This window comes from Camelus ferus, chromosome 5, assembly GCF_009834535.1.
Source record: "Camelus ferus isolate YT-003-E chromosome 5, BCGSAC_Cfer_1.0, whole genome shotgun sequence".
Lineage (NCBI taxonomy): Eukaryota > Metazoa > Chordata > Mammalia > Artiodactyla > Camelidae > Camelus > Camelus ferus.
In genome coordinates, this window is record NC_045700.1 from 50,342,133 (window position 1) to 50,353,731 (window position 11,599).

The window sequence follows — 11,599 nt, forward strand, 5'->3', positions numbered from 1 at the left end:
CACCAAAGTCCAACTCTGAGTAAACCACCACCAAGGCTGTGGGGTATTCATTGCCAAAATATCCAAAGCCACGGGAAAACAACAGACACAGGGACACTTCAGCATGACCAGGGGGAACAAAAATGCAATAAACCAATAAATTCTCCCCACTATCTCTCCAACACTCTACACCACCTGATAAACTTGTAACTTGAGGAGAAAAGATAATTATGTTGATATATGTGGCAAGTGTTAATCTTCCAATTTAAAAGGAAGAAAGATTTATTTCATTAAGTCTTTGTGTCTTTTTAAAAAACAATGCGTCATAAAACATGTTTTGTCCATGTCTTCATTACACTACTCATGGGATTACTCTCACAAATTAACTCAAAAGTTAATATAATCCACCTAATGAGAGGTCAAAAGAGCTGATACAGTTATATACTTTCCTACTGTAAATTAATCTCTAGGTTAATTTTCCAATTTAAAAAACAAATGAAGAAAGCTGAACCCAAATTGAGATATAAATTAATTGTAGAAGATGAAGAAAACTAGGAAAATAATTACATAAAGGGACATATTACTCTGATGTTACAGAAAGAAGGAAAGGTTGAAAACAGAATATAGCAAAAAACAGATTTTTCTAGACACGCAATGACCACAGATGAGTATGGTAGTAAGAGAAACATAGGGCATTGCACAAGACACAGGCTGGGGCAGTGGGGGAGAAAGCACATCTAGTCTAGGGTTAGAAAAAAAAAATCTCCCAAGGATAGTGAAATGTTTAAGCTGACAGCCAAAGGATCAGTGTCCCAGGAAGGAACAGTATACAAAACCCAGAGGCAACAGAAATAGAATCAGAGGAATTGAAAGAAGTTGAACATGTCTCTCAAGGGAAGAATCAGAGATGGAACAAGAAAGACCCAGCTGCATGCTGATGAGGGGGTGCCTGGGGACCAGGTTTAGAATTGTGAATTTACCACAAAGGAAAGGGGTCACTAAAGGGTTTTAAGAAGGTGGGTGGGAGTAATGTAACTGATTCTTCACTTTAGGAAGACCGCTACTGCTTACATGTAAAGAATGAATTGGATGCAAGAAGTCCAGGTGAGAGAGAAATCATCTCTGGAGTGGGATGGGTCTACAGCCATACCACCCTGAACGCGCCCAATCTTGTCTGCAGTGGGATGGTGGTTAGTGGTGGTAGGGGTGATGGGAAAGGACTGAGTTGAAAGATATTTAGGAGGTAGAATCAATAGGACTTGCTGATTCACTTCATGTAAGTTTGCTAATGTTAGAGAAAAAAAAAAGCTCCATAGAACTGGTGCAAGTCCTGGATGAGTGGTGGATTCACTAAGTGAGGAACACAGGGAGGGGACAGATTCTGAGGGGGGATAATGAGTTCCCCTGTGGATGTCTAGAAGTTTAGTTAACTATGAGCCACCCACATGATGATATTGCCCATAACGTAGTTTGAGATATAGGTACGTAGGTGGGTGGATAGATAGATATGTTATAATATCAGGGAAAGGACTTGGAATTCAAAGAAGAGGCTGTTTAGATAAGGATGAGGAACCCTGCTCAATAACTTCACCTTAAGTCTTCAGGAGTTCATCACATTCACCAGCAAAGCTTCATAAAAGGCCACGTAAGGAGGAGACAGGACCAAGAAGAAGGCAGAAAAATTGGGCCTATTTAATGCTGAAAATGGAAACTTGAATAGGAAACTAACAAATGCCTTTAGGTCTATAATGAAATATCACATGGAGAATGGTGTCCAATTTGTATTCATCTCCCTTAGGACAAAAGAAGAAGCTATCTACAACAGGAGTGATTTCTAATAAAGGGCTTCTTTATAAAGTTGTTAAAATCTGGAATGAGCTTCTTATGATTGTGGTAGACTCTTCTTGCTTCGAGGATTTTTATGTCATAATATTGTTCCTATCACAGATATTTTAAGTATAACTGCTCTTGAGAAGTGCAGGGATCTTCTCAGTGCCTTCTGCACCAACCTATTTTTTGCATGTGACACTCAGTTATGATTTTTAATATTTAAAAAAATTAATTCATAAGGCCAAAAGCAATTTTTACTTCTTAGCAATGGAACTGACCTGTGCCTGCTACACAGAGAACAGTAGTTGATACATTTGTGACCCCAGGATCTTGCACTTGCAGCCCTGTCTGCAAGTTTCTGCATTGACTGTGATGCCACAGAAAACAGCCAGAAAACGGGACCCACCAGCAAGGTCCACTAAAGTTGAAGAAACAATGAACTGCAATCTAAACTTTCAGGTTCTTGAAAAAAGAGCTATGCTCACTGCACTCGAGAATCCCAGTCAGCCTCAGGGAGACATATTTTAGAGGCACATTAAGAAGCCTCAAAGCCAAAGGGAATCTACTCTCTTCTTTCACTTTCTCAGAGAAGCCACTCAAGGCTCCCCAAGGAGGAGCCAGAGCTATGAATATTGTTCAGATCTCAGACTCACAGCAAGGAGGGTCACATAAGATCTCTTTTATCCCCGCTGTGTTTAAGGCTTCTCTCCTCAATGCTTTATTGTAAATTTTCCAGTGCTCTTGATTAAGCCAGGAACTATTCTTGACCACGACTTAACCTATAAGGGTGATTGCTTTAACCACAATCTCAACTCTACCTTGAATCCTTGATCAAACTCTTCAAATCTGAGGACGTTCACATGATGTAAATGCAAAAAGCTTCTATTAACTCCATGAAATGTGTAATGAATTTGTATCTGAGTTATTGTGTCCATAAATTATAGAGAAAAAGTGATACAAGATATGTGTGGATATATGGTAATTTTTCAGTCTACAGATACTCAGGTATTCATAGAATACAGCAGTGGTTGGCAACCCTGCCTAACACTGGAATCACTTGGAGCTTTAGGCAACTTCTGATGCCCTAGCCCCACACTGATCAGTTAAATCATAATTGGTGGGAGGAGGGGTTGACCAGGAGATTTGACTTCTGACTGTTGATCAGGGTTAAGAATCACTGAATTAGAGGGACCTTAATAAGTTCAAGGCCTTCAGGGGTTCAGGGGAACAGACTGTAAACCACTGCTTTAGAGCTTTCAGGACAAGTTTCTTTGTTAGCTTTTGTTTTGTTTTGATTTGTTGTTTCCCATCTGCTTTCTTCATAGGCTTAACGCACTGGACCTGCATACCTTACCCAGAACCCTACTATCCGCACCCCTTACCTGGCCCCACAAAGAAAGGTTAGGAGACCAAGTTCAGTCCCACATTTCATCTACATTCTCCTCCAAATGCCTTACAGAGTTGCAATGTAGAGAAGCTAATAGAAATATAAAATATAAAATGAATAAGCCATTGAAACTCAAACCAATAGATTGCCAAACTGTCTGAAGCTTGAAAGAAAATTACTTTTATTGGTACATTAATTAGTAACACTCATTTAATTCCAATTCATAAAAACATCTTACATTTATGACTTATCATAAACACCACTTATTTTCCAAAAACTGTTTGGAAGGTTGAGCTCTCAAAAATTTTGATTAATCTTTAATGATTTGAAATGTACTATTCTGCTTTTCTCCATACAAAGAAGTAAGTAACTAATTGTTCCAAATTGATGGAAAGTTTCAGGTCATATTGCATAAAAACAAAGACATGGCATATGGTAACCAGATAGCTAATGCTCTGGGCCTCCTAATTTGATACTTTTGAGGAAAAATGCAAAATTATCATTGTTCTTAATATATTTTCACAGAATGTCATCACTCTACAGCAAACAAAAATCTTGTCTCTCTGAATTATTCCACCAAAAAAAATGTGCAGAGTTTTAAATGCTACAAAATACTGTTTCTGAAGCATCATTTTTTATGGACCTGAAACAGTGTGGTAGGTGGTGGAGTGGTTTAGAAATACGTACAGGTCAGCTCTACTTGGTAAATGTTTACTGGACACATTTTAAGTCTTTCAAACTGAATGAATGGTTAACAGACACCATAAAATAATTATAAACAGTCATCATTATGACCAAGTTACTTTGTTATTGGTCATTGTTATTTCCAAGTTACTGTCCTTTAGTTTGTATTGCTAAAATTAACTTGGTTTGGTGATCTTATTTCTTTGTTCTCCCTTTCTCAGTTGACATTTTTTGGTCCTGTCTTATTGTTGTCATCATGACTATTATTATTTATCTTTCTTTTGACAAATACAAATATATCTCAAGACATTAGACACAAGAAAATGGAAGAAGCACAGTACAGTTGAAACCAAAGTTGCAGGTGAGGTGGTACAGAATAAAATGATGAATTCTTAAACTTCTTTGATAGCACAGATCTCTGTTACAGATGTATTATAAATATGCAGATAAATGGTATGTGGAGTTAAAATCAACTCTGTGCTCTATAAGATTCATTGTATATAATTAAGATGTCTGAGCCAAAGATCAGTATATGAAGAGAGAGCTATGGGAAGAGTCAGTCAGCCAGAAGCACCTTTCTTCTTGTCACAGTGGAGCCATCTAAGAACTCTGGTGAAACAAGGAGGTGAGGCTACAGGTGGAACCAAGCAGGCCAAGAAGTCTGTGAATATGGACAAGGGATGGTCAACATGGGATGGTGGTTCAGTCACCAAACAGTCAGGAACCAGAAAATACAGGGAAAACCAAGGTCAAAACAGTGACGCATGAAAAGCCAGGACTGGGATCAGGATTACAGATTAACAGTGACACACTAGAGATTTGGTCTTACCCATCTGTTAAAACCTAACAAGGATCATAGAAAAAGACATCAGATTTGTGGTTACCAGAGGTGGGGAGGGGTAAGGGGAAGGGAAATCTGAATGAAGGTAATCAAAAGGTACAAACTTCCAGTTATAAGATAAAGTAGTAGGGATGTAATATACAACATAATATAATGAACACTGCTGTATGTTATATATGAAAGTTGTTAAGAGAGTAAATCCTAAGAGTTCTTATCACAAGGAGAAAGAAGTTTTTTTATTTCCTTAGTTTTGTAGCTCTCTGAGATAATGGATGTCTACTAAACTTACTGCGGTAATCATTTTATGATGTATCTATGTCAAACCATTATCCTGTACACCTTAAACTTACACAGTGCTAGATTTCAATTATATCTCAATAAAACTGGAAGGAAAATTAAATAAAAGTTCTGAGTTTAAAAAAAAAACCAACAAGGATCTCTTCCAACAGAAAGCCTATTGTACTCTTCCCACTGTAGCCAGTTGAGATAAACCAAAAAGTGGACCCAGAATGTAACTGACTTGTAAACAGCTGTATTGATCAGGTCCTGACTTTCCCACATCTATGGCAAACATGGTAATTTCTAATATCACAGTATATGTCATATTTTAATACATATTTTATTTATATTTTATTGTTAATATGTGGAAGTTATTGTTTCTGTTTGACAAATGTTAAATGTTAAAAGTAATTTTAAAGTTTGCTTCAAAAAGTCCTAAAGATTCAAAAACATTTTAAAATATGTTTAAAAATATTTTAAATCATCCTTTCTTGTAAGAACATGATGATAAAAATACATGATTACCTGATATTAAAATATACCTTAAAGCTACAATAATTAAAACAGTAAGATATTGGTTCTAAAAATAGAAAAATTGAGGAAAGAGATTAGAAAGCCAAATATATGTGTGTGTGTATGTATATATATATGCATATATGTGTATGCATAAATGTATTTAGTTAATCATAAGAGTATCATTTCAAAATAATGTATGATTCAATTAGTTACATATTTGGGGAAAGCAAGATTCTTTTCTCACATTACATAACAGAATTAATTTCAAGTAGAATAAGGAGATAAATATACTCTTCCTTTGATGAATTGCAAAGTAGGACACAAGATTACTCAAACTCTGCCAAGACACATTTCTTATTTTAACATGAAATACTACAAGAAAAAGTCTGAATATTATTTACAAGTCAATAATATGAAAATGCATATATCCCACATATTATCAAGTATATCCTAGATTTGCACTCAGAAAAGTCAACGGCCTTATGTTCAAATGTTGGCCTTCTTTTTCACCAAACCCTTAACTAAAGCAGCCATTATAAGTAAGATGAGTTCCATTTCTTTCATTTGTTCTTTTCAGTTAAGAGTTTTATCAGAAGTACAAATGGTCAAAAGTTTTCAGTAGATGAATGAATAATTACATGATGAACTATAAAGTAAATCAACATTGACTTTACTTGAAAATTATATTAAAATATTTTCATGATTTAAAAAGTTAAATGTCAAAAATAAAATAATAAAAGAATGGAAGAAATATAATTGAACATTTGTCTGATCTCATGAGGGGAAAGCCTTCCAACCCATGATACCAAAAGAAGAGGGCATGAAGACTGATAAATTTGACTAATAAACATTTAAAATTTTAGTGCCTCAAAAATAACACAAAAAGAGTTAAAAGTAAAATCAAATTGTAAAAATATTTTTAAACACATATGGCTGATAGTGTTAAATCCTAAACACACAGAATTCTTACAAATAAATAAGAAAAAAATGAGCAACGGATAGGAAGCAGAAATTTACAAAAGAAAAAATTTTGATGGGAAAAATTGTCTCATATTTCACATGAATATGTGAAAACTGTCATGTTACAATAGCAGTTATAGTTTTTCTACAAAATTAGCAAAGATTAAAAATTTAAGACATCAAGATACCTAGGTTTACTGAAAGTTTTTGTGAAAAGTCTACTTTTATACATTGCTGGTGAGAATGCAAATTAGTGCAATATATATGGAGGTCAATGTGGTGATAAGTAACAAAAACTTTTTAAATTTTCATACTTTTCAATATAGTAATTTAACTTCTAGGAATTCTTAAGGAAAAATTGAAAAATCAAAGTATTCAATAGGAAATTGATTATGATATGGTATATCCACACTATCACTAAAAAAATGTTATAGGTTATTATTACACATGTTGCTGGAGAGGCTGTGGAGAAAAGGAAACCCTCCTACACTGTTGGTGGCAATGTAATTTGGTGCAACCACTATGGAAAACAGTATGGAGATTCCTTAAAAAACTAAAAATAAAGTTACCATATGATCCAGCAATCCCACTCCTGGACATATATCCAGAGAAAACCCAATTCGAAAAGATACGTGCACCTTAATGTTCATAGCAGGACTATTTACAATAGCTGAGGCATGGAAACAACCTAAATGTCCACTGACAGATGACTAGATAAAGAAGTTGTGGTATATTGACACAATAGAATACTATTCAGCCATAAAAAGAATAAAATAATGTCACTTGCTGCAACATGGATGGACCTAGAGATTATCATACAAAGTGAAGTGACACAAAGAAAGACAAATATATAACATCACTTACATATGGAATCTAAAAAAATGACACAAATGAACTAATTTACAAAACATAAACAGACTCAGAGGCATAGAAAACAAATTTATGGCTACCAAAGAAGAAAGGCAGGGAGGGATAAATTAGGAGTTTGGAATTAGCAGATATAAACCACTATACACAAAATAAACAATGAGGTCCTACTGCATAGCATAGAGAACTATATTCAGCATCTTGTAATAACCTATATTGAAAAAGAATATATGTATAAGTAAATCACTAGGCTTTACAGATGAAACTAAAATCAACACTGTAAATCAACTATACTTCGACAAAAAATAATAATTTTATTATGACATGAGAAAGGGACACAAGGAAAAGAAGTATAAAAAATAGCACTAATTAGCATAATTACCCCAAGGTGATTGGATTACCATTAAGGACAATGCTATAGCTTCAAAAGTGCCCTCCAAAAAGATAGAAGTCATTACACTATTGGATTGCCAGTAAAATAGATAGGCAAGATAGACCATATGATAACTGTCAAGATGGAGGTGGGTCAATCTTCATAAATAATATAAATATGTGAAAAACAGACAGCATTGCACTGTATATTTTTAGCAGGATATAGCAGCAGTCTTAAAGGCCCTGTTACTTTTTAAAGCCATTGTCATCCTGGCTATAAAACACTTTACCATAAAAATTAAGTCCAATTGAATTGCTACGCAGAATGCCAAAGGAATTTGATATTTTCTGAAAATCACAGAGCACTAAGAACAAAAAGATTGCTAGGATACTATAGTCGGGCAATGTTCTAATGTGTGAAATGGATGGATCATTCAACTTTCTCAGACTCTGACCCTCTCCACATTTAACTGGTAAACATCACAATATCTTATGTGGCATAGCATATACAGTATAATGATGGAAAATGCCTGATCTTCCGAAAGGATGAATACCAGAAACCAAAAACTAGTAGCCTCATACTGGTTTCTAAAACAAAGTTCTCAACAAACTATTAAACCGGTAGATGTGAAAATGATAAGATCAAATCTTCCAGCCACCAGAGTATGTTTAGCCACTGAAAACCCAGGCTGGAAAAGAGCCAGCATCATCCATTGCAAAGAGGACTTGGAAGCAGCATGTCACCAGTTTCCACCGACCTTCCAGGTGGCTCCCTGGAGCTAGATGGTTTCTATACACATTCCCTCCCCATCCTGTAAGCCACAATATCCCTGACGCCTTTCTTTCCCATTCCTAGACCAGGCTTTCTATTTCACTGGTGCTCACCCTAGCTTGGTGCAAATAAGCAGCTGTGCTGAGAATATGTGGACTCCCTCCAGAAGTCACATGGTCAAGTGTTCCACAAAATAACGGGGGGCAGGCCAGGCATCTCCAGCTCTCGAATTTGAGAGGAAGAGTGATGAATCAAACTGAAGGTGTCAAAATGTGGTTTGTTTCTACAAGAAGATTGTTTCCATCAGCAGGAATCATTCATAAATAGTCTAGAGAGATACAGGCATGGACTCAGCACCCAGGGTGCCTTTTCCCAGATAAAGCACCAGGATACTTTCTAAGAAATGCTTGTAAGTGGAAGCCTTCTAGACAGACACACTAGAGAACTAAGTCACCCTGATTTTTGGCAGCCTTGTCTAAGTTATTCCACCTTAGATAGGTTTGGTTAGCCCTTCCTGGAACTGGTCTTCTGCCTGCTGCCTTGTTCCAGATATTTCCTAGGCCAGCTGGCAGAACGCTGCACTGGCCTTTTTACGAACTAGATAAAGCCCTTAGCAGAGCCAGTCAATTATATCATTCATTGTATTTTTCAGGTCTGGGTTCTGCTGTATTAGAAAGATTGGACATATCAGCTAGCACTCACTCTCATAGAAGCAACAGGGTAAGGAGCCATTCCTTAAATCTCAATTCACCTCTGAGATGTTTCAATAAAATGAGCAATCAATTTAACCACCTACAGTTCTTTCCAGGTTTAGGATCTGCATAGGGTTACAAAGGAAGCAGAAATCACAATAAGTCCTGCTCCTCAGATTCATAAGATTTCCACATGCTCCTTTAGACAGGTAATAAGAGAGTTCCAGTATCTATGGAAACTCCAACTTTAAAACTCAGTAGTGTCCTAGTCCCTCTGTCTTACTTAAAAAGAAAGATTATCTTCTGGCATCATTAGGTATTATCTCTCCCACCATAACCCACCCACCAACAAGCTCATATACAAGTACATGTGATATATCTGGCTATACACTATCCCCAACAACAGGACACTTCATTGTAACTATCAGGTTGACACTAAATATATATGAAAATTGACTAAAAGCTAGGTCATAAAGCTAGCCAATTTGAAATCACTATGTGAAATAATAATGGTATCATGAAGAATATATCATTTAACCCCAATACACTTCAGTTATTAAAAAACGTAACTTAAGGGAAAAATACTTAAAAATTTTAAATATATTTTGGAACAACCTATCAATCATAAAAGAAGTGTAGATTATGAACTCTTAAGAAAATAGTTAGAAAAAAATATTAACAAAAATACCAAGATGATTATATAAATATTATGTGCCAAAATGGCAGAACAGTTAAAGAGGTTCCAAAAGGTTTAGTCTTAAATGCTTATGTGAAAAAAGAAAAGCTCAACTTAATGAAGTGATCATCCAACCATAAGGAATTAGGAAAAAACACAACAAAATAAACTCAAGAAGATGAGAGAAAATAATAAAAATAAAAGCAGAAGTTAATGAAAGAGAAAATAAACAAATAAGAAGAGGATCGAGAGAGGTCAGAAAAATAATAAAACATACAAATCTCTGGAGAGAATAATTAAGGGAAAAAAGAGAGAGGCATTACATTTTTTAAAATCAAGAATAAAAAGGGGGCAAAGCTATAGTTGCTACATAGATTAAACAGACAAGATGCTATGAACAAGTCTGTGCCTAAACTTGAAAACTTAGATGAAATATACAGATATATACAGCTTAACAAAAACCAAGTCTTTTTTAAAAATAGAGAACATGAAAAGTCCTCTAAGCTTTAAAGAAATTAAATCAGTCATTTAAAATAATCCCATTAAAGACACACACAAACACACACACACACACTGGATCCAGAAAGATTTGTAGGAAATTCTACCAAACATGTGAGCATTGGGAAACTCTAATCTTATGCAAACTATTCCACATAATGGGGAAAAAAATCTTTGTGATATTTCAAAACCAGATAAAGATATTATTAAAAACATTAAAAACATAGGCCAGTCTCACTTATGAATGAATGTAGATGCAAAAACTCTAAAAATAAATATTTTTATAAAATAAATCAGATAGTATATAAAAAGATAAGTTAGTATGACCAAGTTGGTGTTTCGTGGGAATCCTAGATTGGTTTATCATGAGAAGATCAATTAAAGTAAATCATCATATTAACATGTTAAGGTGAAAATAACTGTATCTTAATAGAGGCAGAAAAAATTGGATAAAATTTCACATCTATCTGTGATGTAAAGAAATAATAGCAACAACCTCCTTAGCAAACTGGGAACAGAAGACACCTTCTTAGCTCAATAAAGGACATTTCAAAAAACCCACAGAAACCTCATATCTAACAATGAAACTTTTAACAGCATCTTCTGTAAGAGCAGGTTCAATATAAGGATGCCTGTTTTCATCAGTCTTATACTACATTGTTCTGGAGGTCCTTGCATAGTAAATCAAGAGAAAGAAATAAAAGGTAAAGGACTGGAAAAAAGAAATAAAAACCTTCATTATTTTATAGATGATATGATTGCTTATATCAAAAATTTTAAAAAAAAAAGGTTAACACATAGGGGTTAATAAATATTTTTTGAGAAAAATAAGCAACAAAATAGTTGTAAGGATTAAGTAAAATAATCTATGTTGACTATTTGGCACCTAGTAGCAACTTAGTAAATATTAATTTCCTTTCCCTTAAAATTTACTTTTAGGTATCTATGTCATGTGGGAGAAGGATTTTTAAAAAGTAAAAATTTAAATTAATAAAAAAGATATTAGATTCAAAATTAATATGCAAAGTAAACTGCATTTCTAGATACCCACAATTGACTAAAAATGTAAATTTCTTTAAAGAGGTTATTTAAAATAGTGATAAACATTTTAAATACTCATGATAAAATAAAAAATGTGTAAGTCTTCTGAAGAGAAAATTAATAAACTTTATTAAAGAAACATTAAAGAAGATCTAATAAATAGGGAGATCTATCATATTATTGGGTGGGAAGACTGACTATCATA

General features: G+C 34.5%; 1 protein-coding gene across 1 annotated transcript in view; it reads right to left on the reverse strand.

Moving 5' to 3' along the window:
• PDE11A (phosphodiesterase 11A) overlaps positions 1-11,599 on the reverse strand; it is a 327,882-nt gene that overhangs the window by 290,482 nt on the left and 25,801 nt on the right. The window lies entirely within an intron of this gene.